This window comes from Castor canadensis, chromosome 15, assembly GCF_047511655.1.
Source record: "Castor canadensis chromosome 15, mCasCan1.hap1v2, whole genome shotgun sequence".
Classification (NCBI taxonomy): domain Eukaryota; kingdom Metazoa; phylum Chordata; class Mammalia; order Rodentia; family Castoridae; genus Castor; species Castor canadensis.
In genome coordinates, this window is record NC_133400.1 from 66,474,911 (window position 1) to 66,491,767 (window position 16,857).

The following is a 16,857-nucleotide window of genomic DNA, read 5'->3' on the forward strand; positions in this document are numbered from 1 at the left end:
TGCATAGCTGGGGTGTCAAGTGCACGCCACTCTGCCCAGCTTTTATTGGTTGAGATGGGGTCTCAAGAACTTTTTTGCCCAGGCTGGCTTCAACTCACAGTCCTCCTGCTCTCTGCCTCCCAAGTAGCTAGGATTACAGGCATGAGCCACCTGCCCAGCTTGGTCTTTTCTTCTGCAGAGAGGTAAGATGAGGAAAGAAGACATGGAATAAAAACAGGAAAAGAAAACCCCATGTTTCAGGTGAAGGAAAACAGTGTTTTGCACTCAGCCTCGATAAAGCAATTGTGTGCTTGTGGTAGACACAAGAGGGAGACACTGAAATCAGCAAATAAGATGTAGAGTGAGAGGCAGAATAAGAAATCTCATGTAGGAGGTCAGTATGGACCTAGGCCTTGAAGTGCTGGGGATTAAGGTAACTCCAGACAGGGCAGAATGTGAGCCCCACTGCAAGGAGCTTGGATTTGGGGGTGGAAGGATATGGAGTTAACACTCAAACAAAAGTTGGCTTCATTTAAGGAAAAGAGAGAATGAGCACGTGTTCATGTATATGGTCTATAAAATATGTTATTTCTTGGGGTGACAGAAGTCTCCCTTCCTAAGCCCCATCACTTAAACAATAAGGAGGTATGGAAAAGTTCAGAGATAGGAGATCTGGGCCTTCTGCATTCCGTGACTTCACAATGGCATCCCCACCCATTCTTCATTCTCTGTTCCACTGGTCTGAGGTCCTAATATTTCTGCCATAGATCCAGGCAGCAAGAAATGGAAAAGGCAACCACCCCCTCTGTTTTTTGTCCTGTTTTTTTGGTTTTGTTTTGTTTGTTTGTAGTACTGGGATTTGAACTCAGGGCCTCATGCTTGCTAGACAGGCACTCTACCACTTGAGCCACCCCACCAGTCCATGACTTTGTTGCTTAACCAATCACTGGCAAGGAAAATGGAATGAAAATTCAGCCTCTGTTGCTGGGAAAGGTTCTAGGCTTTGGGGAAGCATATAGCCATCAGTGTTCAATAAAACTGGAATTCTGGAAGAATGGCGTGTAGGCTACTGGTAATGTCTGCCATGGGTTGATGAATGAGTGCTTAAACTGTTGAGGAAGGTAAGAACAGCTTGTGAAAGGATTGGTGCTTGTGTCAAACTCTCAAGAGATGCCTAGGAACTCCTATTCTAGCTCAACTAATTAGTTCCTGAAACCAAGCCTTTACTACCAGAATAGCATGATTGATGGCTCTCCTTTCAGCTTTCCAACAGATACTGTTTATAGCCTCTCAGTGAGCAGAGTGAAGTTTTCCATGAACATTGTACATCCCGTAACTCAGTATTGTATACAATCCAAAGCCATCATTGCATCTGTTTCTTCTTTTAATCCTGAAAGGTTCAGGGTCTGGACTGTAGGATACAGTAATCAGTGATCCTGGTTCATTTAACTAGGTTCTACATTATCCCAAGTCATGAAACTGGGAGAATAAAGGACATACATGAATGCTAGTATTTAAATGTTTGTGACCACCGTGCCTGCCTCAAACTGAGGATGGTTCACCTCAGCAGCATGCTTTGAGTAGATAACAACTGTTTTATTACCTGATACCTTGTTCCTTGTTCAGTCACACTTCTCAGTTTTCTTCATATGCTCTGTTTTGTTCAGGATGTGATGTTTTTGATGTGCATAAAACATGATGACTCGTAAAACCAACAGACTTTTTCTAGTAGACACCAAAAATAATTAAGCATTTTGACATGTGGGAGGCATGCAGACTTGTCACCAACTGGCTACCCATGATATATAATGATTTTTATTCTGCTTTATCACAGTATACCCAGTTTTCAGAAACTCAAATGTGTTTTGTCCTTTCTGTGGTCATCCTAAAAGAGACAGACATGATTAGGAATGAATTGTGCAGAGTATATTTTAAACTTTGGACTCCAAGTGTTGTTTTTTTGTAGTATAAGCCACTTTCTCATTTATGTATTTTAGGATTTTATCTATTTATTTATTTATTTTTGAGTCAGGAGCCTAGGGTGTCCTCAAACTTGTGATCTTCCTGCTTCAGTCTCCTCAGTGCTGGGGTCACAGGTGTAGTTGGACACCACACTACATTTTTTGATTCTAAATGTTTTGTTTTTTTGGATTTTTGAAATAGGGTCTCGCTGTGTAGCTCAGGTTAGCATTGAACTCACCCTGTAGTCCAGGATGTCCTCGAACTCATGATCCTCCTGACTCTGCCTCCCAAGTGCTGGCATTACAGGCCTATGTCACCATGCTTTTCTTTTAAATGTATTTTTATTTTAATGCAAAACTTTTTTTTTTTGTGGGGCTTGTTATACAAGCTATCAGGGCTGCTGCTTTTATTATCCCCCCTTCAAAGGTACAGAAACAGGTTTGGAGAGGTTATCACTTGCCCCAAGGTCTCACTGCTGCTGGAGCTGAGGTCAAGAGTTGTATTCACTGAAATAGGATCTTCTTTTTTTTTACTTGGTGGTGCTTCTAGGATTTGAACTTGGACCTTGTGCTTGCTGGGCAGGTGCTCTACTGCTTGAGCCACACCCCTTTTTGTTTTGGTTATCTATGAGATAGGATTTTGCCTTACCAGATCACAATCATGGGATGACAGGTACATGCTACCACACCCAGCTTTTTATTAGTTGAGATGGGGTCTTTTGGCAATTTTGCCCAGGCTGGCCTGGAACCTCAAGATATGAGCCACCATGCCCTGCTTGAAACAGAATCTTAAAAAGAGGCCATACAGGTATAATTTGCCCCTTTACTGGTGTAGACAAGGAAGCCAAATTTCAGGATGAATTAAATATTGATAGTTATGAAAAAACTAGAGTACTTAGATCTCAGGTCTAACTTTTTTTTTATGGTACTGGGGTTTAAACTCTGGGCTGACACCTTGAGCCACTCCATCAGCCCAATTGTTTGTGATAGGTTTTTTCAAGATAGGGTTTCACAAACTATTAGCTTGGGCTGGCTTTGAACTGCGATCCTTCTGATCTCTTTGCCTCCTGAGTAGCTAGGATTACAGGCGTATTACCATGAGGCCCCTTTTTCTATGAACTTTCTATCACCGTTTTCTTTTTTTCCTAGCTTTTTTTTTTCTTCTTCCCTTCTGGGTATTACTGGGGTTTGAACTTAGGGTCTCACACTTGCTAGGCAGGTGCTCTACCACTTGAGCCACTCTGCCAGGTCATAGCATAGCTTTCTGAAAAATGTTCATGTGGTCTGAATTTAGAAATCCTGTCAGTCACCATCTAAGGCTCCAGCTGGTCTGTGTCGTGCTGGAGGACATGGGGACTCTGCCAGATCGCACTGGCCACTCTGCTTTATGAAGGACACTTGGCTCATGGTACAAGAGCTGTCTAGAACAAGGGGCTTTTAATGCAGCTTAGGACAGGGATTGCTTTTAGCAGCGAGCAGCCTCTGTGAAGCTGACCGATGCGGCCCAGTGTTGGGCTTGATTTGGGAAAGGTCATTTAAATTCTTATCTCTGAAACACTGCAACTATTGACACACTGTGAGGGGGTTAGTAGTCCAAACAAGGAAGCTGTTAAGAACAACATACTCCATGTATCCAGGATTTTCATTCTGGAGGTCTGGTTCTGTACTTTTAGCCCATTCCACCCATGTTTCTGAAGCACTCGAATGTTGGAGACCACTGTGGAGGTAGGCGTCCCCATTGTCCTCTAAGTCACAGACACTCTTGAGTGGCTGCCCCCATCTGGCATTCACGGAGCACCTAAGACTGCTCTTAGTCCTCACTACTGCTTGCTTAACAACTTTATTATTCCAGGGAGGCTTCAAGAGTGCTGGGTGGTATTTCTTTTCTGTTATGGACCCTCATAGTCTAGGTCAAGGCCCTGGGGAGGGAGAGGGATGGAAGCAGTTTTCTCTGGTGGTGTTGGTGAGTTACGTTCATAGTAACTGCAAGTCTCAGTTCAAGTAGCGTGGGGGAGGGGCATCCTTTGACAAGGAAACCCTGTAACTATAATCTGCCCCCAGGGATACACAGGTGCCCAATTCTTTGTAGATGGAATGAACCATTTGATAGAGGAGCCTTATAACTTCCAGGCCATAAATGTTTAGCAAATAAGTGACTTTGAAATCAATCACTGGGGGTGTGGTTCAAGTGTTAGAGTGCTTACCTAGCAAGCCAGCAGCTCTGGGTTCAGTCACAATACTGCAAAAAAAAAAAAAAAAAAAAAAAAAAAAAACTCATTAAATTTGTCAATTTTGCTTGAATTAATTATTTCTAGTTGCTCAGATGGGGGATAAAAACATATTGGAAAGGTCAGAGAGTTTGCATATCACTCACACATGACCACAGATGGCATTTCATTTCCTGTTCTCAGAGTGTTCCTGGGGCCAGAGAGCATGGTCCTGTCACTGAGTTATTGACAGTACTTGGAAAGTAAACATCTCACTGTGGGAAAGCAATGATATTTTCATATTTTGAAAAATATATCCTGTTGCTTAAAAATTATGCCAAGATCTGAGTTTGGCTTCTTATCTCAGCTTGAAAGATCAGGAAAATGTAATTAGAGCTGGAAGTCCTGGGGACATTTGGTGACTGCCTGGAGATTAGAATAGTGACACCGTGGTGATCGTGAGTAGTGATCATGGTGCCTTTGAACATTTGGGGACTTTCGATATGATATAGGAAATAAAGATTAGTAAGGGAATGTTAGGTGTTCCAGATATTATAACATTAATCCATGTCACTTTTTTTTTTTTAGCAATACTGGGGTTTGAACTTGGGGCTTTGCACTTGCTAGGCAGGTGCTCTACCACTTGAGCCACACCCCCAGCCCTTTCTGTTTTAGTTATTTTTTAAATAGGGTCTCAAGTTTATGCCAGGGCTGACCTAGGTGACAATCTTCCAGTTGACACTTCTCACACAGCTGGGGTGGCAGGAGTGTCCACAGTGTCTAGAGATGAGGTCTTGTGAAATTTTTGCCTGGTTTGGCCTTGAACCACAATCCTTCCAATCTCCACTTTCAGAGTAGTCAGGATTACAGGTGTGAGGCCCGCACCCAGTTCCATGTCACTATTAATTTACTTAAAAATAAATCAAAATATCTGCATACTACTTTGGTCAGACAAAAATCATACTTTTTCTCACTTGACCAGCCAGTGTTAAAATGCATTTGCTGCCATAAAGGTTGTGGCTTTTAGGCAGGTGATTTTTTTTTTCCCAAGTAGGTACAGATCTGTATTATTTAAATAGGTTTACTTAGGCTTTTGTTGCAATGTCTGAATTGGCTAACCCAGATGCATTTTGTTGAGTTGAGATCTTGAAGTGTGGAAGAGAAATTTACCTTTTCAAGGGCATCAACATGCCTGGCGTATTAGTCTTTCTGGTCAAGGAACAGGATTTAGGCCATCAAATGTATGGCTGCTGCTGCTCCAGAAATACTTGCAGTGTTAGGGAAGCTTTTACCAGAGTGTTGAGGAGCAGGGAGCCCCAGTGTGATAACAGGAAAGAAGGTTGAGTTGCTACGGAGGCTCTATAGAAAATCTGCAGGGCCCCTCTGTCCATGGTGGGCAGTAAGTCATTCACTAAGATCACCCGTGGAATTGTTCATTAGTCCTAAGGGAGCTGGCTGTAACTAATTACTAGAATATTTCTTCTAGAGCTGCTGGTTTCTGAGTATCATTCTCTTGTGACTTCACAATGCCAGGGATCCTACCCAGGGTTTTTTGGTGTTTGGCAGTTCTGGGGATTGAATTCAGGGTGTTGTGCTTGCTAGGCAGGTGCTCTGCCACTAAAGCCATGCCTCCAGCCCTTTCTGCTTTGTTTTTCACACAGGGTCTATCAGTTTTGGGTGAGGCCAGCCTTTGACCTCATCCCTCCTATTTCTGCCTCCCAAGTAGCTGGGATCACAGGCATGAGCCACGATGCCCAACCTTTTCTCAGGACTTTGATTTTGAATAGTTGGGAAGTGGTTATTTATCACAATGAGGTCTCACCAGGGTTTTTAAATTTTGTTTTGGCAGTACTGGGATTCAAACTCAGAGCCTCACACTTGCTAGGCATTCGCTCCACCACTTGAGCTGTTCACCAGTGAGGTCTCACTATGTAGCACAGGCTGGCCTCAAACCTGTGGGCTCACGCAATCCTCCTGCCTCAACCTCCCCAGCAGCTGCAGCACACAACTTTGCACCCAACAGGAAATCTCCTTTTTAAAAAAGCTCAATCTGGAATAATAATAATGATAATAAAACTACTGAAGCAAGACCACCACTACCAGTGGTGCAAACACTGTAGGAGCAGGATGAACCATGAATGCCCATTTCTACTGAAGGGCCACAGCCGAGAACCAGGAGACCTAGGTATGGTCCTAGCTTTCCAGTTAACTACTGTATCATGTGGGCCAGGTCACTTAGACCATCTGAATCTGTTTTCTCACTTTGGCCTTGACATTTGGTGATAATGTGAAGAAACAGTAGAATGTCACATTTCAGCCAAGAGTTAATATAAAAAATATTTCTAGATTTTCAGTAATCAAGTCATCCAAAAAATCATCTTTCAGAATACTTCAGCATCATTATTTTGTAATCCTTTCCGAGAATTGCCTGTAACATCAACCAGAATTCCAGAGAAGGCCTGAGACTGGCACTGGCCCTGTGATGAAGGCAGGGGTGTTGACTTTGATGTTGGCAGTCTTGGCTAAGATTTTGACACATGAAGACTTTCTCTGGGCAATGTTATTCTGCAGTTAGTTATAAATAGGCTCAAATGATGACTGAAAAATTTCCAGCATGCAAGTTTCCCCTGCCCTTTTCAAACTTAGCAGGTCTGCACTGAGTGAGAGAGAGCTGTCCTGGCTAGAAAATATGCAGGTTTCAATGTGTATTATTGCGTACACAACGGATAAAATAATTGGATCGGTTCAATCATTATAGATTTGCTTAAGCCAATATTTGAAAATTCCTAATTCTTCATTCCCAGCCTTGGTCTTTGACAACTTCAAGCATGTAGGATGCAGAACAAAGGACTTTTGTTAGTGAGAAAGCAGCGACCTCTAGTGGTTGTTGACATTCTCACTTGAACAATAGATTTATGGCAAAATTCTCAGGGCTCTCTTTGCTGCCATCCCGTGGCCATATAAAGCATCACAACTGATGTGCATGCGTAATTATGGTGAATGCCATGTAATAATTCACCGTAGTGCATAGTTTGATTTTACACCACCCCAATAAGATTGTTCATTCCTATTTCCAGTTAACTAAGAATTTATTTTTTATTACCACTCATATATCTAATCAGAGAAGTACCTGGATTATTTATGACTGGCAGTAGCTGCCTAAGATAATTTTCAAACTCAGCTGACAAGGCAGATTAGGATAAAATATGTCTCTGACCAAGGTATCACTTTTGGGCTCTGACTTTTATCAATGGACAAGTTCCCACGCTCTACTTATAACACTGGTGGTTCTTGTGTAAGGGTGGGCCCGGAAGCTGAGTGTGGCTCCAGGCTGAGAGGGTGTTTACCAGGGTTGACTGAGGAAGCAAATCATCCCTGGAGGACAGTTTCCCTGAGTTAGACCTGGAGTCAGGCTCCCAAACAATGAGAAAAAGTGCAGCTGGAGGAGCAGAGTTGCAGAGGCCAATTTTAGATCAGCCAGGAAATGAGGCACCTGTATAAATGTTCTGGGTCATTGGTTATTCATATGGGGAAAATGAAAAGCCTTCCTCAAGTGCATCCTCAGCTCTCAGTGCTCCAGAGGTTGAGGTAACAGGATCGTAAGTTTAAGGCCAGCCTGGGCTACATAGTGAGACAACAGCTCATGTCTGTAATCCCAGCAACTGGGGAGGCAGAGGTCAGGAGGATCATGGTTTGAAGCCAGTCTGGACAAAAAGCAAGACCCCATCTCAACAAACAAACTGGGCAAGGTTGTATGCTTCTGTATTCCTAGATTTGTGGGTGTGAGAAGCAGGAGGATCTTGATCCAAGGCTGGCCCTAGGCAAAAGCTCAAGACCCTATCTGAAAAATAACTAAAGCTAGAGCTCTAGGGGTGTGGCCCAAGTGGTAGAGTTCCTGCCTAGCAAGTGCAAGGTCCTGAGTTCAAACCCCAGTACCACCAAAATGCAACAATACCAACAATGCCTATGGATTAAGACTTGAATGTCTTGCTGAACACTGACGTGTGTGCATATTCTTTCCTAAGCCCTGGAAACAAGCAGGGAGGGGAGTGAGAGGAGCTGTCCTCAGGGTACACACAGAGTGGGGAATTGTTTGTTCTTCCAACTGCCAGCTCCACAATCCATGGATGGCACACAGAACAGGCAGGAAAGTACTTACTGCCTCACTGACTGAAGCTGGAAGCAGACCCCTCCTCCCCCAGTCAGGTGGCTGCACCCTATCCCCTTGTCAAAAGTCCAGAGTCACAGAACTCAGATAAGCTAGGACTGGTTTCCTGATCCCCAGAAGCTGTGAAGTAATAAAGGCCATTTTACACCAATTAAGTTTGACTTACTTGTTACACAGCAATATGCGACTAATACACTCCCTTGCTGGCTAACCTAGCAACCATGCAACTGAGTATCCAGTCTGCCAACAACAGAGACCAGCACTGTGTCCCTTACGTGGCATGCTCTGGCATGACCCCGAGGAAACCAACCAGCCCCTACGTGACCAATCCACAACATGGAACCCCTCTCCAACCTGGAAGGGACAGACACAATGTCTGCTCCACAGGCACGGGATGCCTAGTGCATCTCATCAGCCTGGGGACACACTTTACAAGAAGGGCGACGTGTGAGTTCACAGAGGATATAGGTTTCCATGGTAAAGTCACAAGCCACAAGCATCTGACCTGATCGAGCGATAGAACCTGTTAAAGTCACATCTGCAGGGCAATACTGTGAGAAATGAGGTGCCACCCTCCAGGGCACAGCCCACACTTTAAGTATGAAGCCATGCCTGCCTCCTCCCCAGGGATCTGCTGGGGAAACAATTAGTGTTCTCCATCTCTACAAGCCTGGGCTCTGCAGGTCTAAAAGACCTTGTCCCCAAGAGGACACTTCAGTCAGATGAAGTGCTACCAAGGTGCTAGGAGACCTAGCAGCAGGAAGCTGAGTCACCCTGCTGCCAACACGAATTGGCCACAGTCACCAGGAGGAAGGCTTCTGCTCTACCCTGGGAGAAGACGTTTAGCAACCAGGTGATCTCCGTTGAGGTAAGAGGCTAACCAAGGTGAGCCCAGCCTGCGAAGGACAGCAGGTGCACTAGCTGAGGAATCTACAACAGATGGTGGAAGGAGGTGGAGCATGATTGCAGCTTCAAGGCCAGCTGCTGTGACAGGGCCATGGCTTGTCCCATTAGTCCTCCTCTTCTGAATTCCCCTGGATGAGGCCCTAGACTCTCCATCAATACGTGTGAATCTGAGCAGCTCAAGGGGTGGATGGTAGAGAGCACCTGACAGCCACTCAACTCCCCATTCTGCTCCAGAGTCGTAGCCTTAGCTTAGGGAGTGCTGCTGAATGACACATCGGCCCAGTGCCTCTGGAACTGATTGCCTCAGCTGAAAGAGCCACCTCACCCATGCCACAGTGGCCCACATCCAGTGGCTGTTGGAGGGAGTCCAGCTCAGGACAGCATTGAATGGCTGATCTAACTCCTGAGCTCCTGGTGGAGGTGACAGGAAGCTGTCATTTGACCAGCACAGAGGCTTGTTTCTCCCTTAGCCCAATCATGGTTTCTTTGGCTCCCTTCCTGGGTGTTGGTCTCAAGAGCATCCTTACTCAATCTTCCATGGGCCAAGGCCAGCTCAAAGCCAGTTCCCATGGAGCTCCGGCTCCAGAAGCCACTCTGTGCCCCTCAGTGTCAAAACTTACAAAAGCTGGACCACTTCTGTAGAAAATTATAAATTTCCAAGCTGACTCAAAGAGAAAGACAAGGCCTGTATAGTAATAACCATTTACAAAAATTAACTAGAAAAAACACCAGGTTCAACTTTATAAGCAAAGTTCTATCAAAGTGCATGGTACAGAGTCCTAGAGAAACTCTGACAGAGAATAGTGAACAATACGAATCTTTCTAATTGATTCTATGTGATTACAATAACATTTATACTTGAATTAGTAAAGCCCAGTATGATAAAGAAAACATACTGGCTAATTTAATTGAGAAACTAACATTCTACCATTACGACCAACTAGAACTTATCTTGGGAACACATATTAGCAGATTACATTGACACATTAAAAGAGAAAGAAAGTATATTTCACTACATGCAGAAATTTTTTTCTGTAGAAATCTTTAGATAAGATTTAACACATGCTCTTGATTTAAAAATAAAGCAAAGCAGGAATAGAAAGAAATTTGCAGAAATTTGACAAAGCACAGATAATCACTAGCATATTAACAAGTTAGGAGCAGGATTCAGTATTATAAGGAAATACCTAACTAGCTCCACAAGACAAGTAGAGCAAAAGGCAAAAGGGAAAGAAAGAGGGAAAAAAACACAAAGATGTCATTATTTACAAACATCTACACACAAAATTCAAGAGAATCTATGGATAAAATTTTAGATCTAAAAGAAAATTCAAAGATAAAGGAGAATGATGGAGGGAGCAAATTCAACTATGATACAAGAACTTTTGTAAATGTCACAATGCACCCCTACCACAACAATATAATTTAAAAAAGAAAATTCAATAAGGTTGCTAAGTACACAATAAATAAATGAAAATTCAATAGCATTCCTATCTACCTACAAAAAACATGCAGAGTGCAATTTTAAAAATCCTGCCACTTGTCTACCAAGAATAAGGCTCTGAATTCAAACTCTTGTGCTCCACACACACACACACACACACAAAAGAAATCTTAATCACAATAGCAAAAATCTATGTGCAGAATGTATAATTTCATAGAAAATTACATCTACTGAAGGCACAAAAAAGGCCTAGAGACACACCGTGTTATAAATGGAGCACCTCAGTATTCTAGATATCAATTCTCAAAGTCTGCATTCAATGTTACTCCAATCAACATCCCAATAGTGCTTTTCTTCATAGTACCTGGCAACCATTTTTAAACTGAGAATGAATTATAAAAGGCCAATATAGCAGCTGAATAATGGCGCCACCAAAAATGTTCCCTCTTAATGTCTGGGACCTGTGAACACGTTATAATAGCAAGAGACTTCGTAGTCATGATTAGGTTAAGATGGAGATTGTCCCAGATTCTTTCAGTAGATCCAATCACCAGGGTCCTTATAAAAGAGGAAAAGGCTGTGTGGCCCAGAGGCAGAGAGATTAGAAGATGCTGTACCGCTGACCTTGAAGAAGGGTAAAAGAGCCTTCTAGAAGCTAGGAAAGGCAAGGAAATGTTCCAGAAGGAACATAGTTCTGCCAACACTTTCATTGTAGACTTCTGATCTCCAGAACTCTAGGAATGGATTTGTGTCATTTTCAATCACTAAGAGTGGTATTTTTTCATACTAGCAATAGGAAATTAATATGGTAAAAAAATAGTCTAAATGACCTTGAAGAGAGAGACCCTCCAAAAAATTGCATCTTTATGTAAAGCTATTGTGATTAAAAACCAAATGGAACAGATGCAGACATAGATACATATATCAATAAGACAGAAAAGAGCTATGATAGGCTGGTGGAGTGGCTCAAGTGGTAGAGCACCTGCCTAGCAAGCGTTCAGGCCCTCTGTTCAAACCCCAGTACCACCAAAATAAAAACTTTTGAAGAAAATTATAAAAATTTTTGTATGCAGATGGTATTTCTTCAAAAACACCAAATAACACAGGAAAGTCAAGAAGCAATTGAATATGTTAACAAAGAAAACAACTTGGTGACAAATGGCACCACCAAAGCAGAGGAAGGCAAGACACAGACGATAGAAGGAGCTATTTCCATCAAGTAAAACTGGCAGAGGATTAGCATTCTAACCAAAACTAACATAACAATGGTCCAAATACAAATGGGCAAACCCCGAATGTTTATAGAAGGGAAATCACAAATGAACTGTGATCCTGGGAAAACGTGCTCAGTCTTCCCTGTACCAGGGGGATGCAGATTAGAACAGTATTCTGCCTTTCGCATCTGGCAGATGGGCAGACATTTAAGGTTGGCACTACCTAGTGTTGGAAGATAGCGAGGCATGGGGCCTTATGCACTTCTGGTGTATGAATGTAAGTTGGTACCACTTCTTAAGAGTGATTAGATTCTATCTACCGATGTTGAAGAGACATGTTTGTTACCTACCACCCAGCAATCCTACTCCTAGATGCATAGCCTAAAGCGATGCCCAAAGAGGTGCCCTAAGAAGTTAGGTACAAGAATGCTGTTTCTGGTGACTATGTTTATAATGGAACATTTTGGGAACAACCCGAGGATCCTTGAGTGATGGGGAGGTAATTGTGGCTTATTCTACAATGGAATGCTCTTCAGCAGTTTAAAAGCATAAATTAATATCTACAAGTATCAAACGGATCAATGTGGACAACATGTCTCCTAAAAAGGAGAAACTGTGCAATGACCCAGGCATTGACACCACTTGTGGAAGTCTTCTGTGTGTACAGAAGACTCTATAGGTCAGAAGGCATGCAGGAGGTGACACGTTCCCTACAGGCATGGAAAGGCGGGAGGACATGCCCTAACGTGAAGAGCGACTGTGTCTGGGGCCACAGGTCCTGAAGTGTCTCTGGAATATTCAAGTCTTTTGCATTTGAAACACATTTTTTTCTGGGTTATGGGTACATAGGTATTGCAGTTTTGAACTACTTCATAACTTAACACTGTCTTGTTTGTTTTTTATTTTATTTTTGGTTTTTGATGAAAGGATCTTGCTATGTAGTCCAAGCTGGCCTTGAACTCACAGTCGTTTTACCTTACCTCCTGAATGCTGCGATCACAGGTGTGTCCCATCATGCCAAGCTAAAACATTGTCTTTCATATTCCACATTTACTGTAGTTTAATTTCCTTCCTTCTTAACAGTAGGTGTCCTCTCCCTTAGTATTATTAGTTTTTTAGTTAGGTATGTGTTAGAATGAAGACTATGTTATTTCTTCATCCTTCCCACCCCATGTGTGGTCACATGGCCCTGTTACTAAGCTCTTTCTAAGGAATTATGGGTGGGGGCCCAGGGGACTTGGCAGAAGCCTCCTTCCCAGAAGCCTTCCACTGAGAGAAGACTTCGTTTGCCCTTCCTGTACGCTGGCTTGCAGACACGTTGGCTGGGGAGCCAGGTGGCTTTGGACCATGAGGTGACCTTGATGACGACCAGGAGGGCATATGCTGAAGCTGGAGAGACAGAGACATGGCTGTGAGGACACCCGGCTTCCCCATGTGAAGCCTGGCAGTCTGCCCGTGTCTGGACTTTTCATGTAGACAAGAAAACCTCCTGGGTTTAAGCCACTGTCTGGAGGTTTTCTCTCACTCCTGGAAGACAAGTTGCAGATCTGAACTGTATCTCCAGAGATTACTTGACCTTCATTCCCATTAAATTGAATGTCACTTTGTGATGTTCATTCACAGGACAGCAGATTGCAGATTCGCCACCCATGAAGTAATAAACTCTGCATTTTTATTTTATCTATAGGTTTTCATCGTTAAGTAAAGGGTTGATAACATTGAATATGCTAACTTCCCTTGATAAACCCCATATAATGCCTCCTTCTAAAAAACTGTTGCAGACACATTTATTTTGTAGCTACTCTCACAAGGTAGAAAATCTGAATTATCTTTATAGCTAGCACCAGAACGCTTTTGAGAGAAAAAGCATTGCATGCTTTGCATAGAGGTTGATTCCAGGTTCAAGGGAACTAAAAACTACTGTGTAAAGCAGGGAGTGGTGGTGCACACCTGTAATCACAGCATTGGGGAGGTTGAGGCAGGAGGATTGTGAGTTCAAGGCCAGCCTGGGCTTACAAGTTCACGACTGTCCTGAGTTACATAGTGAGGCCCTAACTCAAAAAACAAAACTAAGAAACAACAACAAAAACTTACTGTGTATTCAAGACAAAATGTCGTCACTCCAGGGCTCTATTTTGTAGGATCTGAGAGTTGGGGAGTAGCCTTGGCGGGTGGCAGCCTTCCCTACATGGTAAGGGCTTCCCAGGGACCCCATGTCTTCACAACTCACAAACTTCTGCTTGGTGTGTGAATGTGCCTGTGTGCGGCCACACTGATTCTGTGATGGCAAAACTTGGGAGAAATAGAAACGGTCCAAGTAGTTGCAGGAACAAGGGACCTACCCCAACTGAAGCCTTCGTTACAGTTCAAATTCCTTCCTGTTATCCCCTGAGAACGACACAACTCCAAGACAGCGCAGTTCATCACGGTGACTACCCAACCAATGGCTCCTGAGGCCAGAAAGTGGGAAACAATCTCACGCCAACTTAGCAGATAGCTAAAGTCACACTTTAAAAATAAAACTAACTCTTCTCTACTTTCTAAAATTAGAGATGGTGTTGAAAGTTGTCAGTCTGGGACATCTATGGAGATAATCATACGGGTTCCTCCTTAACTAACTCAGATGAGTTACTTCATAGGTTTCTTAATGCTGAGCTGCTTTTGCATTCCTGGGTGAACCTTGCTTAGTTGATGTGCATTTTTCTTCCTCCCTTCCCCTCTCCTTTTCTCCTTCTTCTCCTGACTGCTGCAATTACGGTTTGTGTCATCACACCTAGCAGCTCTGTATTATTCTTTAAAAGTATTTTTAGAAAGCTGGGTGAGGCAGTGTGCACCTGTAATCCCAGCACTGGGGAGGCAGAGACAGGAGGATCTTCATTCCGAGGCCAGCCTGGGCTACATAGCAAGACCCTGTCTCAAAAAATTTACTTTAGAATCATATTTCTGATTATTTTATGCAAAAACAAATAGGAGTAGGGATATGGCTGAAGTGGTAGGGTGCTTGCCTAGGAATATTGAAGCCCTGAGTTTAATTCCAAGTACCACAAAGGAAGGAGGAGGAGGAAGAAAAAGCACAAAACAAAACAAACTTAAACAGAAAATAGGACAACTTTCATGGGAAGGTAAAGATCATCGATTGTCATATTGGATTAAGATGTCCTGTTTTACCCATGAAGCGGGAACCTCTGAAACCTGTGAGCTAGGCCATCAGGTAAGCACATCTACCTGTGGTTAGAACGTGCCAGAAATCAGGCACTCCTCCCTGAGAATTCGGGACAGAAACTAAAGAGAGTTCTTCTTACCCATTGTTGGAACTTGCGTAAAAAGTGCTGGCGATGTAGCTTGGTCAGTGGTTGAGCATTTGCTTGGTATACATGAAGTCCTGTGTTCCATTTCTGGCACTGAAAAATAAGTCGTCATCCTGGAGGCTGGGCATGATGGTGCATACCTGTAATGTCACCTACTCAGGAGGCAGAGATAGGAGGATTGAAATTCAAGGCCGGCATGGGCAAAAAGTTACTAAGACCTCATCTCGACAAATAAACTGGGTGTGGGGGTACAAGTCTGATCCCAGCTATGTGGGAGGCATAAGTAGGAGGATTTTGATCCAAGGTGGCCCGCTGGCAAAAAGTGTAAGACTACGCCTGAAAAAATAACTAAAGGAAGTTAGGCTCAAGTGGTAAGCACCTGCCTAGCAATCCCAAGGCCCTGAGTCCAAATCCAGTACTGTCACCAAAAAAAAAACCAAAGAAGTTGCAGTACTGAGAGCCTCAGAAGCAGGGAAGCAAAGTCACACCATGGATTGGACTTAGAGCTGGAAACATTCACACGGGGACATGGCAGTACAGTGTCACATGTTAGGCTTCCAAGCTCACACTTCTGGGAGAAAGAAAGATGTGTGTGTACAAAGGAACCCAGGACGCCTGGTGCCCTAGCCCAAGCTATTCCCCAGGAACTGTCAGGAACTGCTACAGAAAACTCTCTGCTGAGAGCCCCTTCCGCAGGGCCTTCGTCCTGCTCCATTGTGACCCAGGACTTGGCCTCCAGAATGCTGTGGAGGTGACACATTTATACTGCTCCAAAAATATGATCCTCTTTGCCAAGCAAAAAGCCCATCATTTCAAGACATCTAACATCCTAACCACACCCTACAAAGCCAGTGAGTCCTCCCGTCTTTGGAAAGATAAGGAGACACAATAAAAACCTCATTAAAGACCCAATTTTTTGTAGTAAAAATAATGGTTAAGTTTATTAGGAAAGGAATTTAGTGTAACAGGTAAAAGTGGAAGAAATGGAAAAAAGGCTTTCAGAGACTCCCAAAACACTGATTTTAAATTTACCTTTTATCTTGGAGGCTATGAATTTTGGTAGGGCTTAAGAAACCATCTATTTTAGGGGAAAATATTACTTCTTGAAAGGAAAAGATGTAAAATGTCAGCAGAATAAATATTAGAATTCCTCCACCCCCATCCAATGTAGAATACTCCATTTTTTCCTTCACGTGTCTTCCTCTGGATGGGGACTGCGTGAGAGGCCATCTGGATTTCAATGATTGCCATGGTTATTTATTGCCTCACAAGGAATGTGCACAGGTGTAATTGCAAAGAAAAACTCAAGTGTGTATCCCTAATATATTATTACAATAGGTACATGGATTATTTATAGTCATTATAACAATATAATTACATTAATGTCCACGTGAGAGAAAGTCCGCAATGAACTAGCTGGTTAAAGAGAAGCTTTGCTGAAACAGTACACCGGCTTTATGCTAACTCGGTAGTATGATGTCGTGATACCAATTCAATGTTAAAATGAGTTCCTGGGCCAGGCACCATGGTTCAAGTCTGTGATTCTACCTACTTGGGAGGCAGAGATCAAGAGGATCATGGTTCGAGCCCAGTGTAGGCAAAAAAATTCTCAAGACCTTATTTTGATCAACAGCTTGGCATGGTAGCATGCACCTGTCATCCCAAGCTAC